Raw genomic sequence first — 17,048 nt, forward strand, 5'->3', positions numbered from 1 at the left:
TATCATCCCACTGATATCATCATACCATACATTGGTTTCTCATTCATATACACTTGTTTTATACTACAAAACGCAGGCATTTTAATAGAGTACACCAGTCATGGAAATTAAAATTTCATTAGAGTACGCTTGTAATTCAAATAAATTAAAGTAGAGTACAATTGTAATTCAAATAAATTCATTGGTCACAATAACGTACTAAGTTAAAAACTTAAAACACATAAATAATATGAACTTTTAAAAGTATATGATTCTACTCATCCTTCGAATCTAATTCCAATTCTTCAACAATTTTGCCAATAATTTCCTCAAGCTTATAAGTTGCCTTACCCATGTTGGTTATTTTACGTATAGTGGGGAGTGGGTATTTTCCTTCTTTCTCAAATTCCTCCAATTTCGCCACTGATGTGTAGATACTATCTCGATATTCGGCTAATTGCTCTAATAAATCTATAGAAGCACTCACTACATCTCTGACATCTTTAAAAAATGCTGGATCCATTGATAAAATAGGCAAAAGATATAATTTATAAGAAAAGGAAATGAAAGCGGTGTTGTTTTTGAAATTTGAATTAAAATGTGAGAATTATAGCTATTTGTAGGCAATATATGCAGTGAATGTTGACTTCGTCAACGGTCAATAAATATCCAGCTACAATATTGTACGCAACACTATGCCACGGTTTGAATGTCGTGTTCTTTTGAAAACAAGAACTTGTTTAATTTCACACAACACATGTTAGTTAAGGGAATATACATCTGCCTTGTTATAGTAGACTTGTTTCTTATGTCGCTGACCATGTGTTTGTTGCAACAGTTAACATGTATCCTAATGAAAAACACTTGTTTTGGATGATATTACACATGTTTTTTAATAAAGAATATGTGTTGCGTGTTAACCGAGGACTTCCTCATACACACCCTAATTTTGTATGTGAAAGTAAGTTTCAACGGTAATATTTAAATGTATTGTTACACTTGTACAATATTTCAACGGTAATATTTCAAAATTTATTAATGGACTCTTCTTGAAACCTATATATTTTGGATAATTGTAGTATATAGTTTGTAATTTTGGGGTTCCAAAGCGCCTATGGCACGCGAACACTCACATTCATCTGGTTCTCAGTCAACCTTACTCACGAAGGGAAGTCCACGAATTAAATGCAATCACAATTTGGATGCTGTTCTTCGAGTAACAAAATATGGTCCAAACTACGGGAAAAAGTTCCATGGATGTTCAATGTGGCCGGTAAGTTGTTAAAATTAAACCCGCGATTTATTTAATTTTTTTTTGTTTAATAGTCAAACATATAATGCAGGAAAAAGATTGCGGGTTTTTCCGGTGGGATTCAGAGGTCGTCGACTCCGGTGCCATGACAGACAAAAGGGCAGCTATATTGCTCGAAATTGAAGTCGAACGGGCAAATCATACGAAGAAAATTGCAAAACTGAAGAAAGAGAGAGATCGTTTGAAGGAGGAAGTGAGAGATCTGAAAATTGCAGTTCATGATATGAAGACCGCCGATAAAACGAAAACAAGGAAGGACGCCATTAAATCTTGTGTTATTTTGGGCCTAATATGCGTTATTGTAGGTTTAATGTACTCCAGTTCCAAGTAATTTATATTTCGGTTTATCTGAACCACTGTGTTTAAGACAATTATACCCTTTACAATTAATTGCAGCTGACATCAGGTTGTGTGTTTACTTAATATATCAACCACAATATTCAATATACAACAAATAAGTGATAGTGTTAAATTAATGACATGGACATTAAATGCTACTAACCAATTGTGCCTATAAAACTAATGTAATGTTAGTGTCACACAATTCTCATACAATCACAAATTATACTCAACGAAAAAATGTCTCAAGATAGTATGTCTGAAGATAGCATGTCCGAAGGTAGCCAGGAGAATTCAAACGATGTTGCAGCCATTGAAAGTGGCTCTTCTGGGAGTGAGGTCTCAAAGAGTACAGTAGAAGAAGGTCGGGCAGATGCTATAACCTGCAACTTCACCGTGAAGGGTGGTCGCGTTGATGACCTTGGGGCAGTGTACGATATATGCGTAACGAAAAAATTTAGTGTTGTTTATGTCGATTACGCAAGGAGAGCGGGGGTCGAAGTGGGGGATTTGTTCTTGGAGTATAGGTCAAAGTACTTGAGCCCAATTGCCACACCATTGAAGGTGAATATGCGAGATAATGACGTGGTTCTCGCATATTTGAGGGTCAGTAATATTTTCAGGTGAAAAATACAACTCATTAAACAATAAAATTTAGTGTCTACTCTAGTTTATAAAATAATTGTTTTTTTTAATATGTACATGGTAGGGATTTTGTTGATGTGTCCGTTACCCCACGACTTGTGGCTACGTCGCACTGGGTGGTGTTCACAATTCAAGATTTACGAACGAACCCTAATATTGAAAAAATTAGGGTTCAGAAAGAGTCGTTTGTTGGAACATTCATGGATGAGTGGGCCGAAAATCGACGATACGATATTGAAGAAGTTCACATGTGGTTGGATGCAACTCCATTGAACCCAAACATGCGAGTTAAGAAGGCAAAAATTTATGATGGGGCAGTCATATATGCCCAAGTAATGCATAGGCCACAAGTTTAGCATTTACGATGTAACCTTTATGGTACGTTAAAGTTATTTTGAATGCCTAAAGTTATTTTGAATGCATTCCCATAAGTGCATGATTAATATTCCCCCCAACATGAAAGGGTTATGGGAATGTACCAATTACTATATATGTTTTATTAGGAAAGTGTAATGGGAATGAAATTATTAGTTACGTAATAGTAGTAATGTCTTAAGTTTGGTTACGAAATGAATAGTCACGTTTTTAAGATAGCTCTAAGTGCAATCTCTCCACTTCGCATATCACATGTAATTGGATGGGCATTAAATGATTATGTAAGTGAAATTACGAACACAACTTATAAATCCATGAAGACAATTTTATAAATTAAAAACACAATCTATAACTGATATTCAACTTATACACAACTTTAAAACACAATTTATAACTTACACAATTAAGGAACACAATTTTTCAATACATATACACAACTTATATTCAACTTATCAACTAACTTAACAAACTTACGAAACTTAAGAAACTTTTCAAACTTAACAAACTTATGAATCTTAACAAACTTATGAAACTTAAGAAAATATATACTTATTATATTCATTGAATAAACTATATTTGTTTACACGCACTTCTTCTTGTTCTTCTTGTTTGTTCCCTCGTCGTCCGAATCGGTTTCCTTCCTCTTATTGTTGTTGCTCGTTCCCTCATCGGAATGGGTACATTTCGCTTTCTTATTCTTGCTCGTTCCCTCGTCCATATCGTTACGCTTCCTTTTGCTGGTTCCCTCGTCAGATTTTACGTTGTAAGGTTTTGGGAACATTTGTTCCCCGAAGAGAAGAGGAAACCCGTCAAGGAAGTCTGCCCAGTCAGTTGAAAGTGCGTTGTACAGAGAAATGGCATTAAAAAAAATAATGTCCCTCGCCATCTCCGCTCTCCTCTTCATGCAATTTATCATCCAGTTAGATTCTTCAAGGAACTCATCATTGAATAGCCTCCATAGCCTGCATGTGCCACGAAGTGCATCTCTGTCATCGTCCGAACACCTTTCAAAAATTTCATGTCTCATGATGTGTTCAATTGACAGCAAAGGATGGGGAGGGTTAGGGACTTCAACATTTTCAGTATCGTCCACAACATTATTTTCTTGTTCGTTCACTCCATCAATTTTCGTTTCTTCTTTGTTTTCGCCATCCATGTTTCTATCTTGTTCGTTTTTTCGCTCCATGTTTCTTTCTTGTTTGTTCTCTTATAATTTCTGTTTTGTATGTCAATTATGAATGACTAATGATTATTTTGCCTTATTTATACACAACTTAAACGTGTCTTTTCAATTGTGCCCTTTAGATAATTAGTTTACTTGTGAAGTGGTGCGACATAAACGTGTCTTTTCAATTGTGCCCTTTAGATAATGAATTTAGTTTTGAAGTGGTGCGACTATTCATAATTAAGTTATGCCTTTTTAAAACAAACACTTATTAATAAGGTCAAAGTTACAATCAGTAATATAATATATGTAATAGTCTTGTTTTGATTTTATAAAACACTAGTAGATTATCATAAATTAATTAACAATTATTATTATTACTTGACCATATTGCCATGATTATAATATTATTTAATAATAGACAATAATACAAGTACAATACTATACATTGTGGTACAAATTTCTAATAATAACATAATAAGCTAATACAAATATGAATAAAAAAATAATAGACATAATACAAATATATAATAAAATAAATTACATATACAAGTATAATACTATATAATGATTGTGATACTTTAATTAAAGTATCATAATAACATAATTCGCTAATAGTGATATCAAAATATGAATAACAAAATAATGGACAAAAATACAAATGTTTGTTAAACATTAACTATTTGGACATTGAAACTTATTGGACCTTATTACACTTGATTGGAACTTATTGCACTTGATTGGAACTTATTGCACCTGATTGGAAACTTATGCACCTGATTGCGAACTTATTGCACCTGCTTAGAATTATTGAACCTATTAGACCTATTTGGAACTATATTGCACTAATTACACCTTATTGTAACTTATCTGAACTTATCTAAACTTATTAAACGTACCTGAACTTATGACCTGAAACTTAATTATAGAAGTTCAAGAAAACGCACCGTTAATAAGTTCCAATAACTTCAGTTTAGGTTCAATCAGTTCAGTTCAAATAAGGAAACCCTTAAGTAGTTATTGGAACTTATTCACCTTATTGGTACTTATTTGACTGTATTGGACCTGATTGAAATTAAGTTGACCTTATTGGACCATATCTGAACTGCACTTATTGAACCTGAAATAAACATATTGCAGTAAACTTAACTTATTGCAGTAAACTTATTGAAGCTTATTAGACCTTATATGAAATGAAGTTATTGAGCCAAAACTTAATTTATTTGAAATTATTGAAACTTATTAGATGTTGTTGGATGTCACTGAAACGTACAATCTGTGTTATTAATATTTAACAACTGTGTTGCAGTAAACAATATGTAACAATCCTTCATGAGTTGCCAAGTGTCATATATACTATGAACCTTGTCAATTTATTACAACCGGAAAATTCCCGCCAAATAGAGCCGAAAATTAGAAAACAAAAACTGGAAATTTCATTTTATATTGTTGCGCGCGAAGACCATGTGATTAATAGTGGGAGGCCTCCCATAAATCTTCTATTCACAACCACACATAACCTTCCAAACTAAAATTTTCCTTTCGTCTACCATGGATAATGTGCTGATAAAAACCCATGAAATTAAAAAGCCACCCACGAACACTACACGCTACCATGGATAATGTCGAGCACGGTGGTGTGTCGAAAAGTGTCGCTGCTGTAAAGCCATGTAGTTCAGCACGCAACTTGTTGTCCATGGAATGTATCTCCATAGACGACGTTCTTCAAGGTGTCCTCCACCCAAATACGAACTTCAATGCCCATGATCTAGTTCAAATCGACAGCGACGATGTCATCACGCCATACTTCTGTCCAGACGTTGGGGACTAGCATTACATCCGAATGTGGCTTAAATGTGTTACTTACATGGCTCCTTGTAAATTCAAAGAGAGTAGATGTCATGAGTAACCTACACTTAATTGATATTTGCTCTCCTCTCACTCCACGTGTTGAGGTTATTGTACTTCAATCCACTAAGTACACGATGGCAATCCGCAGCTTCCAATACGGTTAACAATTATACGCATCCCATTTACAAGTGATGAAATAGCATTACGAGTAATAGCTAACTCTCACCAAACGACCAATGATGTTAGAGATGATCGTACTTTTAATTTGAGTTTGGAGAAATTAAACAATTCTACTACTATTTGTAAGCGACGAAAAGTCAACATTTCGAAGTTCCTAACTTTTGCGGTGTGGAATTGTCGTGGTATAGGTCGGAAAACATTTCCAGCAAAACTACAAGAAATATTGGGTGTACATACACCTGATATAGTTATTTTGTCAGAGTGCAAGGCGTCAAAGGTAATGGCAAGAATTGCTTTGCGTAAATTTAAAGTGAAAAATTTCTCAATGGCCGATGCAGATGGTGTTGCAGGTGGAATAGCCATTTTTGATGGTCAAACTAACAAAACACCAAGTATTGTTCCCCATGCAATGAAACGAACAAATGGAGTGGGAGTGTCCATGTTTAGTACTATGTTATAATTCTACCTCTATCCTCCCTGTTTCTATTTACTTCTATGTTATAATTGTAGTTAGTATTATGTTGTTGTTAAAAAATTATCTATTTAAGCAAATGTCGGCCCATATTGAGTTCATTGTTACCTTGTGGCCCACAGTTTATGAAATGGCCCTAATTTACATGTATTACTTCACTACTGCTTGTAATAAAGTTATAAAATGGGGGATTCAATAAAAAAAAATAATATTTGGGCCTGTAATGCAGTTCTAAAATGGGCCTGTAATTAGTTAAAGTTAAAGTTATCAAGTTATAAATTGGGCCGCTAATTAATTAAAGTTAAACTTATGACGTTATAAATTGGGCCGCTAATTAATTAAAGTTAAAGTTATCAAGTTATAAATTGGGCATATTATTAATTAAAACATAGTTCTAAATATATTTCAAGTATATGCATATAATAAACAAGTATGTGATTACAATAAACGAGTATATGCTTATAAGAAACAAGTATGTGATTATAATAAACACGTGTATGCTTATATGAAACAAGTTTATGCATATGATAAACAAGTGTATGCATATAATAAACAAGTTTATGCATATACTAAACAAGTTCTTGCATATAATAACCAGTGTATGCATATATGAAACAAGTATATGCATAATTGAAACAAGTATGTGCATATGAGAAACAGGTATATGCATATAAGAAACAACTATTTGCATAATTGAAACAAGGGTGTGCATATAAGAAACAAATATTTGCATATAAAAAAACAAGTATTGCGTAATTGAAACAAGTGTGTGCATATAAGAAACAAGTATTTGCATATAAGAAACATGTATTTGCATATAATAAATAAGTATTTCATAATTGAAACATGTGTGTGCATATAAGAAACTAGTATTTGCATATAATAAACAAGTGTATTAATATAATGAACAAGTGTATGCATATAATAAACAAGTGTATAAATATAGTAAACAAGTGTATTAATATAATAAACAAGTGTATTTTTATAACAAACAAGTGTATGCATATAATAAACAAGTGTATGAATATAAGAAACAAGTTTATGCATATCATAAACAAGTTTTTGCATATAAGAAACAAGTTTATGCATATCATACACAATTGTATGCATATGAGAAACAAGTATTTGCATATGAGAAACAAGTGTATGCATATAAGAACCAAGTTTATGCATATCATAAACAAGTGTATGCATAATTGAAACAAGTATTTGCATAATTGAAACAAGTGTATGCATAATTGAAACAAGTATATGCATATCATAAACAAGTGTATGCATAATTGAAACAAGTATTTGCATAATTGAAACAAGTGTATGCATAATTGAAACAAGTATTTGCATAATTGAAACAAGTGTATGCATATAAGAAACAAGTATTTGCATATGACAAACAAGTGTATGCATATAAGAAACAAGTATATGCGTATGAGAAACAAGTGTATGCATAATTGAAACAAGTATTTGCATAATGGAAACAAGTTTTTGCATAATTGAAACAAGTTCTTGCATATAAGAAATAAGTATTTGCATAATTGAAACAAGTATTTGCATATAAGAAACAAGTATTTGATTATAAGAAACAAGTATTTGCATAATTGAAACAAGTATTTGCATAATGGAAACAAGTTTTTGCATAATTGAAACAAGTTTTTGCATATAAGAAACAAGTGTATGCATATAAGAAACAAGTATTTGCATATGAGAAACAAGTGTATGCATATATGAAACAAGTATTTGCATATGAGAAACAAGTGTATGCATATAAGAAACAAGTATTTGCATAATTGAAACAAGTATTTGCATATGAGAAACAAGTATTTGCATATAAGAAACAAGTATTTGCATAATTGAAACAAGTATTTGCATAATGGAAACAAGTTTTTGCATATAAGAAACAAGTATTTGCATAATTGAAACAAGTATTTGCATATGAGAAACAAGTATTTGCATATAAGAAACAAGTATTTGCATATAAGAAACAAGTATATGCATATAAGAAACAAGTATTTGCATAATTGAAACAAGTATTTGCATATAAGAAACAAGTATATGCATATAAGAAACAAGTATTTGCATAATTGAAACAAGTATTTGCATATAAGAAACAAGTATATGCATATAAGAAACAAGTATTTGCATAATTGAAACAAGTATTTGCATATAAGAAACAAGTATATGCATATAAGAAACAATTATATGCATATAAGAAACAACTATTTGGATAATTAAAACAAGTATATATGCATAATTGAAACAAGTATGTGCATATGAGAAATAAGTATTTGCATAATTGAAACAAGTATATGCATATAAGAAACAAGTTTTTGCATATTACAAACAAGTATATGCATATAATAAACAACAAGTATGTCTATTCCCAACAATTTAAATACGTAATGAAGATTTTTGTAGGTATGATTTTCTCTATCTTCTTTAGGTATGATTTTCTCTTCCCAACAATTGAAATACATAAATGAAGTTCGAGTATATAGTCAATTCACAAAGTTTAAAATTTCATTATGGTGTAATGGACAATAAATCACTTAACTTATTGTAACTGAATATTAAATCTCTTACTCTTTATAAAATCCAAGAAATACATGATTATGGCATACTAATTCCCCAATTTGTAATTACAATGTTACTAATTACAATGACCAACTCCTTAGTAGCCCAGCTCTCCCTCGTTATAAATTAGTAATAGTAATATGAAGACCAACTAACAAAGGTCCCATACTACTAAAGGGCCCATTGGCCCAATGTTGTTAATTACAATGGCCATTTACAATTAAATTTCAAACACCAAGTCACAATGTACTTAATAGATCAATAACACTACTTCTTGCTTCGTTCTCCGTTGACATAACGTCTTCACATAGCAGCCGCTCCCGTTCCTTCGACATATTCTCCTTTATAAGTTAGGGATACAAAATTATTTAAGTGTGAGTAAACTTATGTTACTTACAAAAAAATATATTAAGTAAGTACTTGGATAAAGAAACAAATACCACAACAACTCCATCCACAAAACGATCCGCACAAGCTTTAATCGCAATGAGCATATGGACACCACAACTATGTCTATCCGTGTGCATGAAAAAAATACAATTCGTTATATTGTAACATGTCTAAATAGTTTAATTTTCAATCACGAAATTTAACTTAAGATAATCATACGTGTCATTTTGGATGTTCATGTCCAAGCTCACAGTCGGCCAAGTATGTATGCGCCCTACTCTCCAAGATGGATCCAAAGTACTAAATAACGTATCCATAGCATACCCCTACAATGATATTTGTTCCTCCAACGTTACCACATTCATTATAAACATATAATCTCTTAAAAAGGTCAATGGTACTTTACCAATGTTGTGAGGCTGAGATGATGGCAATCCGGTGCCATCACCAACACTTCTCCCCTATTTGGAGAGTAAGCAGTGCACCACTAATGCTTATTCTCAAGAACCGGAACAAATACCTTCACCAATGTTCAATTAATTTCAAATTGTACTATACCCCATAAACAGATACTTACACAACTTTCAGTACTTACGTGTACTATCCTTTTCCAAGAAGTTCCAACCATTTGCTTCGCATAAGACGATACAACTTTATCTACATCTCTTATACCATCCTGGAGTACTCGTATCTACAAGATAACATAACACACATGACTTATTTCCTAATTATAACATTCCTTGCATTTATTTAAGCACTTAATTTCAATCTAACCGCAAATGTCGGGTCAATCATAAACCTCCTACTCCTCCCTGGAAAACGTTTCTCCCACACTTTCGTGTATAAAATTGCTGCCAACCTAACATACTGCAACCACACGTGTAGCATTAAGGATCTTAACATGTTTATTCATACACAAATACATTTCAAAAATACGATATAATACTTACATTATCGTCAACCCCACCCCCTAGGACGTGCGACAGAAGCACAACTTTGTAAAGACGCGTAGTTCTCGTCACACTTAATCATATCTGTTGTCTTCAACGCACTCCGATAACTATCCCTTACAAACCTCCCTAGTTTTTTCTTGTATTGCTTGTATTGGCATGGCCGCCATGTCTCCTTATAACCTTCAATTCTTTTAACCGACCACTTAGTCTTTCGTTGATTGCGACTTCGACCACCCTCATCCTCATCCTCATACTCAATTACCTTATCCCCCTTACCCCCCTCGTCCTCATCCCCCTTATTCCCCTTACCCCCCTCATCCTCATCCTCATCCTCATCCTCATCCTCATCCTCATTATTTCCAACCCCTTCACCCACCAAACCCACACCCTGCTGCTCACCTATACCTCGAGAACCATTTCCACCAACCTCCTCACCTATAGCTTCAATACTATTGCTGCCACTGTCACCAACAACATTATTCACAAACATTTCACCAATGCAACCTTCCCAACAGTATTTTGACCCCTCCCCTTGACTTCCACAAACTGGGTCATCCTGACCGACATTATGATTCTGACCAATAACATGAATTACTTCACGAAGATGCAATGTTTCTGTATGGGGTTGGGGTTGGGAAAATTAGTAAACATTTACATTAATACATTATTTCCAACATTTATTAATTACTTCACCAAGATGCAAATAAAATTTTACATTTACTAAACCCATTACTTACCATATTCTCCTAAGCCATCATTGGGGCCCGTCTCGTTTTCCAACTCCGGTCGCTGCTCAGCAACTTCTTCATGCACTACACCTTCATGCACTGGACCATGCACTGGACCTTCATGCACTGGATCTTCATGCACTCGATCTTCATGCACTGGATCTTCGTGCACTGGAGATTTCTTCTTCATTCTCCTTCTTTTACTCTTCGTACTCTTCGTGCTAATGCCAGCACTACAACGACTCATTTCCTGCATTCAAAAAACATTATTGAAGAGGATGTCTTCAATCAAAATCAATTGCTAGATATAAAAGTACCTCAATATCTTCTACTGTTGGCATGACATGCCGAGCCTCCAGAGGATGTCTTCCCCCATAAGCGACATCAATACCCTAATTAACATTTTCAACATCTACATTAATATTCTAAATGCATACCCCAAGCTTGCCATAATCACCAGTGGCCAACAAATCTTCCTTCTTCACCTTGTTCACATCTACGGTACTCCACGCCCGTATCCTTGGAAAAGCGCCCCACATCAATGGTGGTCGGCGCAACCGATCAAGATATAGAATCTACATTAACCGATCAAAATTACTAAAGCAAGAACAATTTTCTACAACATCATAAATACTACAAATATTATAACATTGACTTACTGCTAAGAACATAGTGCACCCACCACACCCCTTAGCAAATCCATCAAGGTAGAATCTTTTTGAAAATCCACCCATCGCATTCATGACATGATCCAGTAACAAACTACACCAATCATACTCATGAGCTCTCTCTGCTACAAATGCAGCATACAACATACTCACAGCCAATCTCTGACATGTCGTAGGGCATATCAGATCATTTAAGGCCATCATCAAAAAAGCCTTCTTAAATTCAGCATCTGAAGATATTTCACCTTCAACAATTTGTTTAATTACACTAGCTTTAATTCCCCTAACACCAGAACGACTAGTATACCCATAAACATCAAAAAACCTCTTTACCTCATCAGAACACACATCATCATCACCGTAGAATGGTACACTCTTCGGCCCCGCCGGAATACCCATAACCCAATAAACCTGTGTCTTACTAAGAGGGAATTCAAGCCCATCGGGCATCAACAACACCCTATTCTTAACATCAACCCTTGTACACAGCCAATAACAAAAGGTCCTAGGCAAACTTTTACCAGCGAAAAACAAAAGACCTCCAAAGCCCATCTCCATCACTAGCTTTCGCTTCCTCTCATCAAATCCCTTCACAACCTTCCCAAATGTCTCTACTCTACAATTCATATTACTCTCCTACATGAAAATAACCAATATATGAGCATTTAACATATCAAAATCAACTTTTTAAATATATAACAAAACACAATCTAATCATCATATAACATTACTCTTTTATTATTCCTGGCACGTTGTGTAGCAATTACTTTTCCTTCTGCCTTCAAGCAACCACCTTTGCTTAGATCATTCTCCTATTATAAGTTACATGCATTACATATTATATACTTCATTTATTCACCGTGTAATCAAAACTTCAATAATAAGAACTTCAATAACATTACTTACCCGATACACTCGTGCTTCTATTTCTTTATACGCTCTTCCAGATTTCTTCCCTACCTATTTTCCATTTCTATATAATATCATTATTACAAAAAAATAACAAAATTATATATATTATATAATATATATATATATATATATATAATTATATTATATATAAATATATATATATATATATATATATATATGCCAATTAGAACATCAAATGTACCTCTCTTTCCCCATCTGAATGAAGATCCTCGGTACTAGATTCTTCATTGTCATCACTTACATGCACATCATCGAATTCAGACACCTCCATTTGAAATTATTAAATAGCTATATCAGTTACAAACTTACAATAATCACATTATAAATTAAAAGCACTCATAACTCCTAATTACAACAATTCTTACCTTTTGCTTCTTCGACATTTCTGCAAACTCCTTGATTACACTAACAAAATACATACAATTATATTCAGACTCGTAGTTGGAATGCAAACTATACTATCTACTAGCAGATTCTATAATATCTAGTACCAGCAGAAATTATAATGACACATACAAATTGAAATTTATTCTAAAATGAAGATTACAAAATTTCGAACACAAGTTCTCAAAAATTTTATCAACATTTCAAATTTTATTTTAACCAGCATTACTACAAATTCTATTTTCTCAATATAAATTTAAATTCAATTATTTGCGCACTTAATTATACAATTTTAATTTTTTAAAATTACAAAAAATCACTATTTTTACATGAATTTTTTACAATCAATATAAATATAGAATTGAGATTTTTCCACCAGTAAATATATAATAATACCACTTTTAAATAATTTATATATATATATCACAAATTTTACTTACATTATCGGCGCATGTTTCTTCTTTGTCTTCTCCGACGATTTTTTTTTCCTTCAAAAAAGCTTTCTCTCTCTTCGTTTTTTCTTTCAGTCAAGAGTACTGATAATTCTCTCTCCTCCCGTTTCTTTCACACAAATACACACGTTAGTTTTTTTTTTTTTGTCCTCAGCCGTCACTTTATGCCAGAGTTTCTGTCATTTCATGCTTTTTCTTTTTTTTTCAAACCCAACTTTAAGGAAACTCCTTCCCACAATTTCCTTTGCAGTTTAGTCCTCCTATAGACAATATAAAACGCTAGCTGCTAGCGTTTTATCACAGCTCCTCATTCCCGTCTCCGTTTTCTTTTTTTCCTTATCTGCCGCCTCATCATTTTAATATGTTCCCCTTTATTTGGACACTTTCGTTTTAGTTGGGTGCATGATTCATTGATTCATAAGAGTTGGAAAATAATTCGCCTACTCACCGGGTAATATATTCACCATTAATAGAAAGTAATGGTAAATGATGATAGTGGAATCCAATTCACATGATTAATAATATTTTAATGCTTCTATTAGTAGTGGGTAGATTACCCACGGGGTAGATGTATCAATGTCCATAATCGTTAGAGTTGACCATAGAAGTCGGCATGGGCCGACCCGACACAAGCCCACTCGAGGCCTGGTCCGACCCTACCCGACCCGTTGTCCGTTACGTGGGCTGCGGGCCTCGCATGGTCAAGAAATTTTATTTTAGGCCCGCACCCGCACAAGCCCACGTGGGCCGGCCCGCGGGGTGAGCGCTCCTTTCCTATGTTTTTTGGCCTAAAATTGTCAAAAATATAAAAAAATAACATAAAACACGGGTCACGCCCGCGGGAGGCACGAGCCCGGCCCGCATGCCTGTGGGTCTAGGCCGGATCGTGGACAAAATATGGAAATTTCAATCCCGACCGGACACGGCCCGCCACTCACGGACTCGGGCCTGGCCCGGCCCCCATTTCTCCATGCCCACGAGCCGATCCTGTGAACAGGCCCGACCCGGCCTATGCCAGGTCTAGTAGACCATAATAGTGACCAGTGTAACATCATTAAGGGATTTAAATGTGTCATTTATTGCTGCTAATAAAAAATTCAATAAGCACACTTGATATGATTAGTTCATGTTATTCCCAATGCCGCTTAGGCATGTGAAGGCAAATCAACCCCTAAAAAAATAGTGAAGGCAAATAAAAAATTGATAGATGTTTTGAATGTCTTTTGCGATAGCTATGAATAATCATAATAATGATTAGTGCAACTTTCTTGGTTAAGTAAGCTCATTGTGCTTCTTGTCTTTTAATTAAGTACATAGTATTTCACTATTTGTTTTACATCTGCTGATTGCTCCTTTGACTTTTTTGCCTTTCTAAGCTAATTTTAGGGAGACAATGTCCCATTACTTTCTCACTCCCAATTCCTTTTAAATCCACTTATTCACTATCAGAAATATATATAAAAATAAATTCAAATGGAGTGATGAAAAATTGACACGATTTGTAAAACATTATGGTTCACAATCTAGACATGTAGACATGAGAAAACGCTAATTTTAAAAGTGAGAAAACATGAGGGAAGTAAAATTTTTATCTAAGTTTTTAATGCTTTATATTATGAATAAAAACAAAATTGAATATACCAAGCAAGTCTAATGTATGATATATAATATTTAAACATGTTACAAACTAACATTAATAATTGTAACTTAAAATAAATCCAAATAATAATAACTAAGTGAAAATATATTAGCTCCACCTACTAAGGGAAAAAAACAGATTCAAGATATGGTTCAGCAAAAGAAAGGCCAGCAGACTCTAGAAAGGCGTATCGTTCTACCATCCGTGATATCAAATTGATCACCACCTATATCCCGCAATTTTATCTTGCCAGCTTTCTATTCATCTGTATTCCTTGACACAAGGCATATGTTGGTGTGAAACTTCAACAAAATTTCAGCTTGTTTTGGAGTCAACCTATTTCTTCTAAGTAATCAAGTGAATGAAATAATATATACTCTAGTTACGTTCACAACATGAAGAGGAAGTAGGTTGTCCAAGATATTTGAAGGCCAAAGCTTAGAGTAAAAGAGTGGATGAACCAAACTTAACCTACCATGACATAGGATTCATGGCACCCCAAGTGTTTAAGTTCTTTCCACCCTTGTACACTCCAGACTTATATGACAACATGGTATATTCATCTATAGCTTGAGAAAAATCAGTGTTGTCTGGAAATAGTCTTCTAAAACAACATAACCTTAGCTTCCTTTAGATATTTCCATGTCTCTATGTGGAGGTACACTGGTTGGATTTTGTTCAAGCTATGCCTCACTATAAAACCTTCAAAAGACTAAGAAAGCTAGAAACTATCATTATTATCCATGTAAAATTAAGAAATAATGAGTAAACTGATCTAAATATATAAGAAAAAATATACCTAGGATTTAACGAGTGAGCTAAGCAATTAAGAAGAGTGTTGCTTTTTGTCCAATGAGCGACAAGAATGTGATGAACCACTTCAAAAAACTCGAACATCATCATCATCATCATCATCATCTATCAACCCTTTCAAAAGTATATATAGATCACAATTTTCACCTTTTTAATCACAGAATCCCACATCTCGTATACCAAATGTAGACCTGACTTATTAGTATCACAAACCCTTATCATCTCATAAATGGATTTAGTGACAGCAAGAATATAATCCACTTTATCCCACCATCACTCATTACCTTTCCTTTTACAAAAAATGAATTGCCTTGATCATCCTGTTTGTAACTTCCCCATTCTTTACTTATCACCATGGCTTCAAGGGAACACCTAAGAAGCTTAGTCCTCTTCAGCATAACAACCACTGAAGCAAAATGAGTATTATCAGTCACTACAAGCAAATTCAAAGAACAAAATCAATATATTGAACATCACTAGTCTCATAGAATGATTCATAATGAAGTTTTTCACCTGAAATACATCATCATGAACTTGAGTAATCCAATGTCATTCATCATATCTCTATTAGATAAGGGAAGGAGGGAGCGACGCCGTCCTCTTTTGAACTGACCTTTTTGCCCCCCTTTCCTTTCTAAATTACAAAAAGAATCTCAATACTAACACGGGGGTCAAACAAAGCCATCGAAAATTAATATTCAACGATCACTCAGAAATCACTTATATGAGGAAACTTTACAAATCACTCATAGAATTGAGAAAATCACGTTGTAAAAATCACGCAAATCATTCAAATGATCAGGAAACTTTACAAAAACTAAAAATTAACTTACAAAGCAAAACTAATATACTCGGACGTCAATACATACAAAAACATTCACAAAATTCACTTACAAATCATGATTCTCAATAACCATTCACAATTACATACTCACAAAAATTACCTATAAACACAAATCTGAGAAAAACATAAGATTTTGACAGTGATATCACACATTCGTCCATCGACAATTTGCGAACTTTCAAACAGGTACATAAGTCTTTTAATCTTCAAAGTTATTTCACATTAGTTGACTGTTATGTAGTTGAAAAAATGGAGATAATAGCCATTAGTTGAAGAAGACTTTTATATAATTAGACTTAAATTTGATTCATTTTTATATAAAATCAGAAAATAAGATGTGCATGAAATTTGATTCATT

General features: G+C 33.6%; 1 long non-coding RNA gene across 1 annotated transcript; it reads right to left on the minus strand.

Annotated features, from left to right (window-relative positions):
* Nucleotides 1-11,980: 11,980 nt before the first annotated feature.
* On the minus strand, nucleotides 11,981-12,584 carry LOC130590719 (uncharacterized). Its single transcript, XR_008968565.1, has 3 exons — nucleotides 12,532-12,584; nucleotides 12,357-12,437; nucleotides 11,981-12,261 (listed from the first exon to the last, which is right to left on the minus strand). It is a non-coding gene; the product is annotated as an uncharacterized LOC130590719 (long non-coding RNA).
* Nucleotides 12,585-17,048: the final 4,464 nt, after the last annotated feature.

This window comes from Beta vulgaris, chromosome 3, assembly GCF_026745355.1.
Source record: "Beta vulgaris subsp. vulgaris cultivar EL10 chromosome 3, EL10.2, whole genome shotgun sequence".
Taxonomy (NCBI): Eukaryota; Viridiplantae; Streptophyta; class Magnoliopsida; order Caryophyllales; family Amaranthaceae; genus Beta; species Beta vulgaris.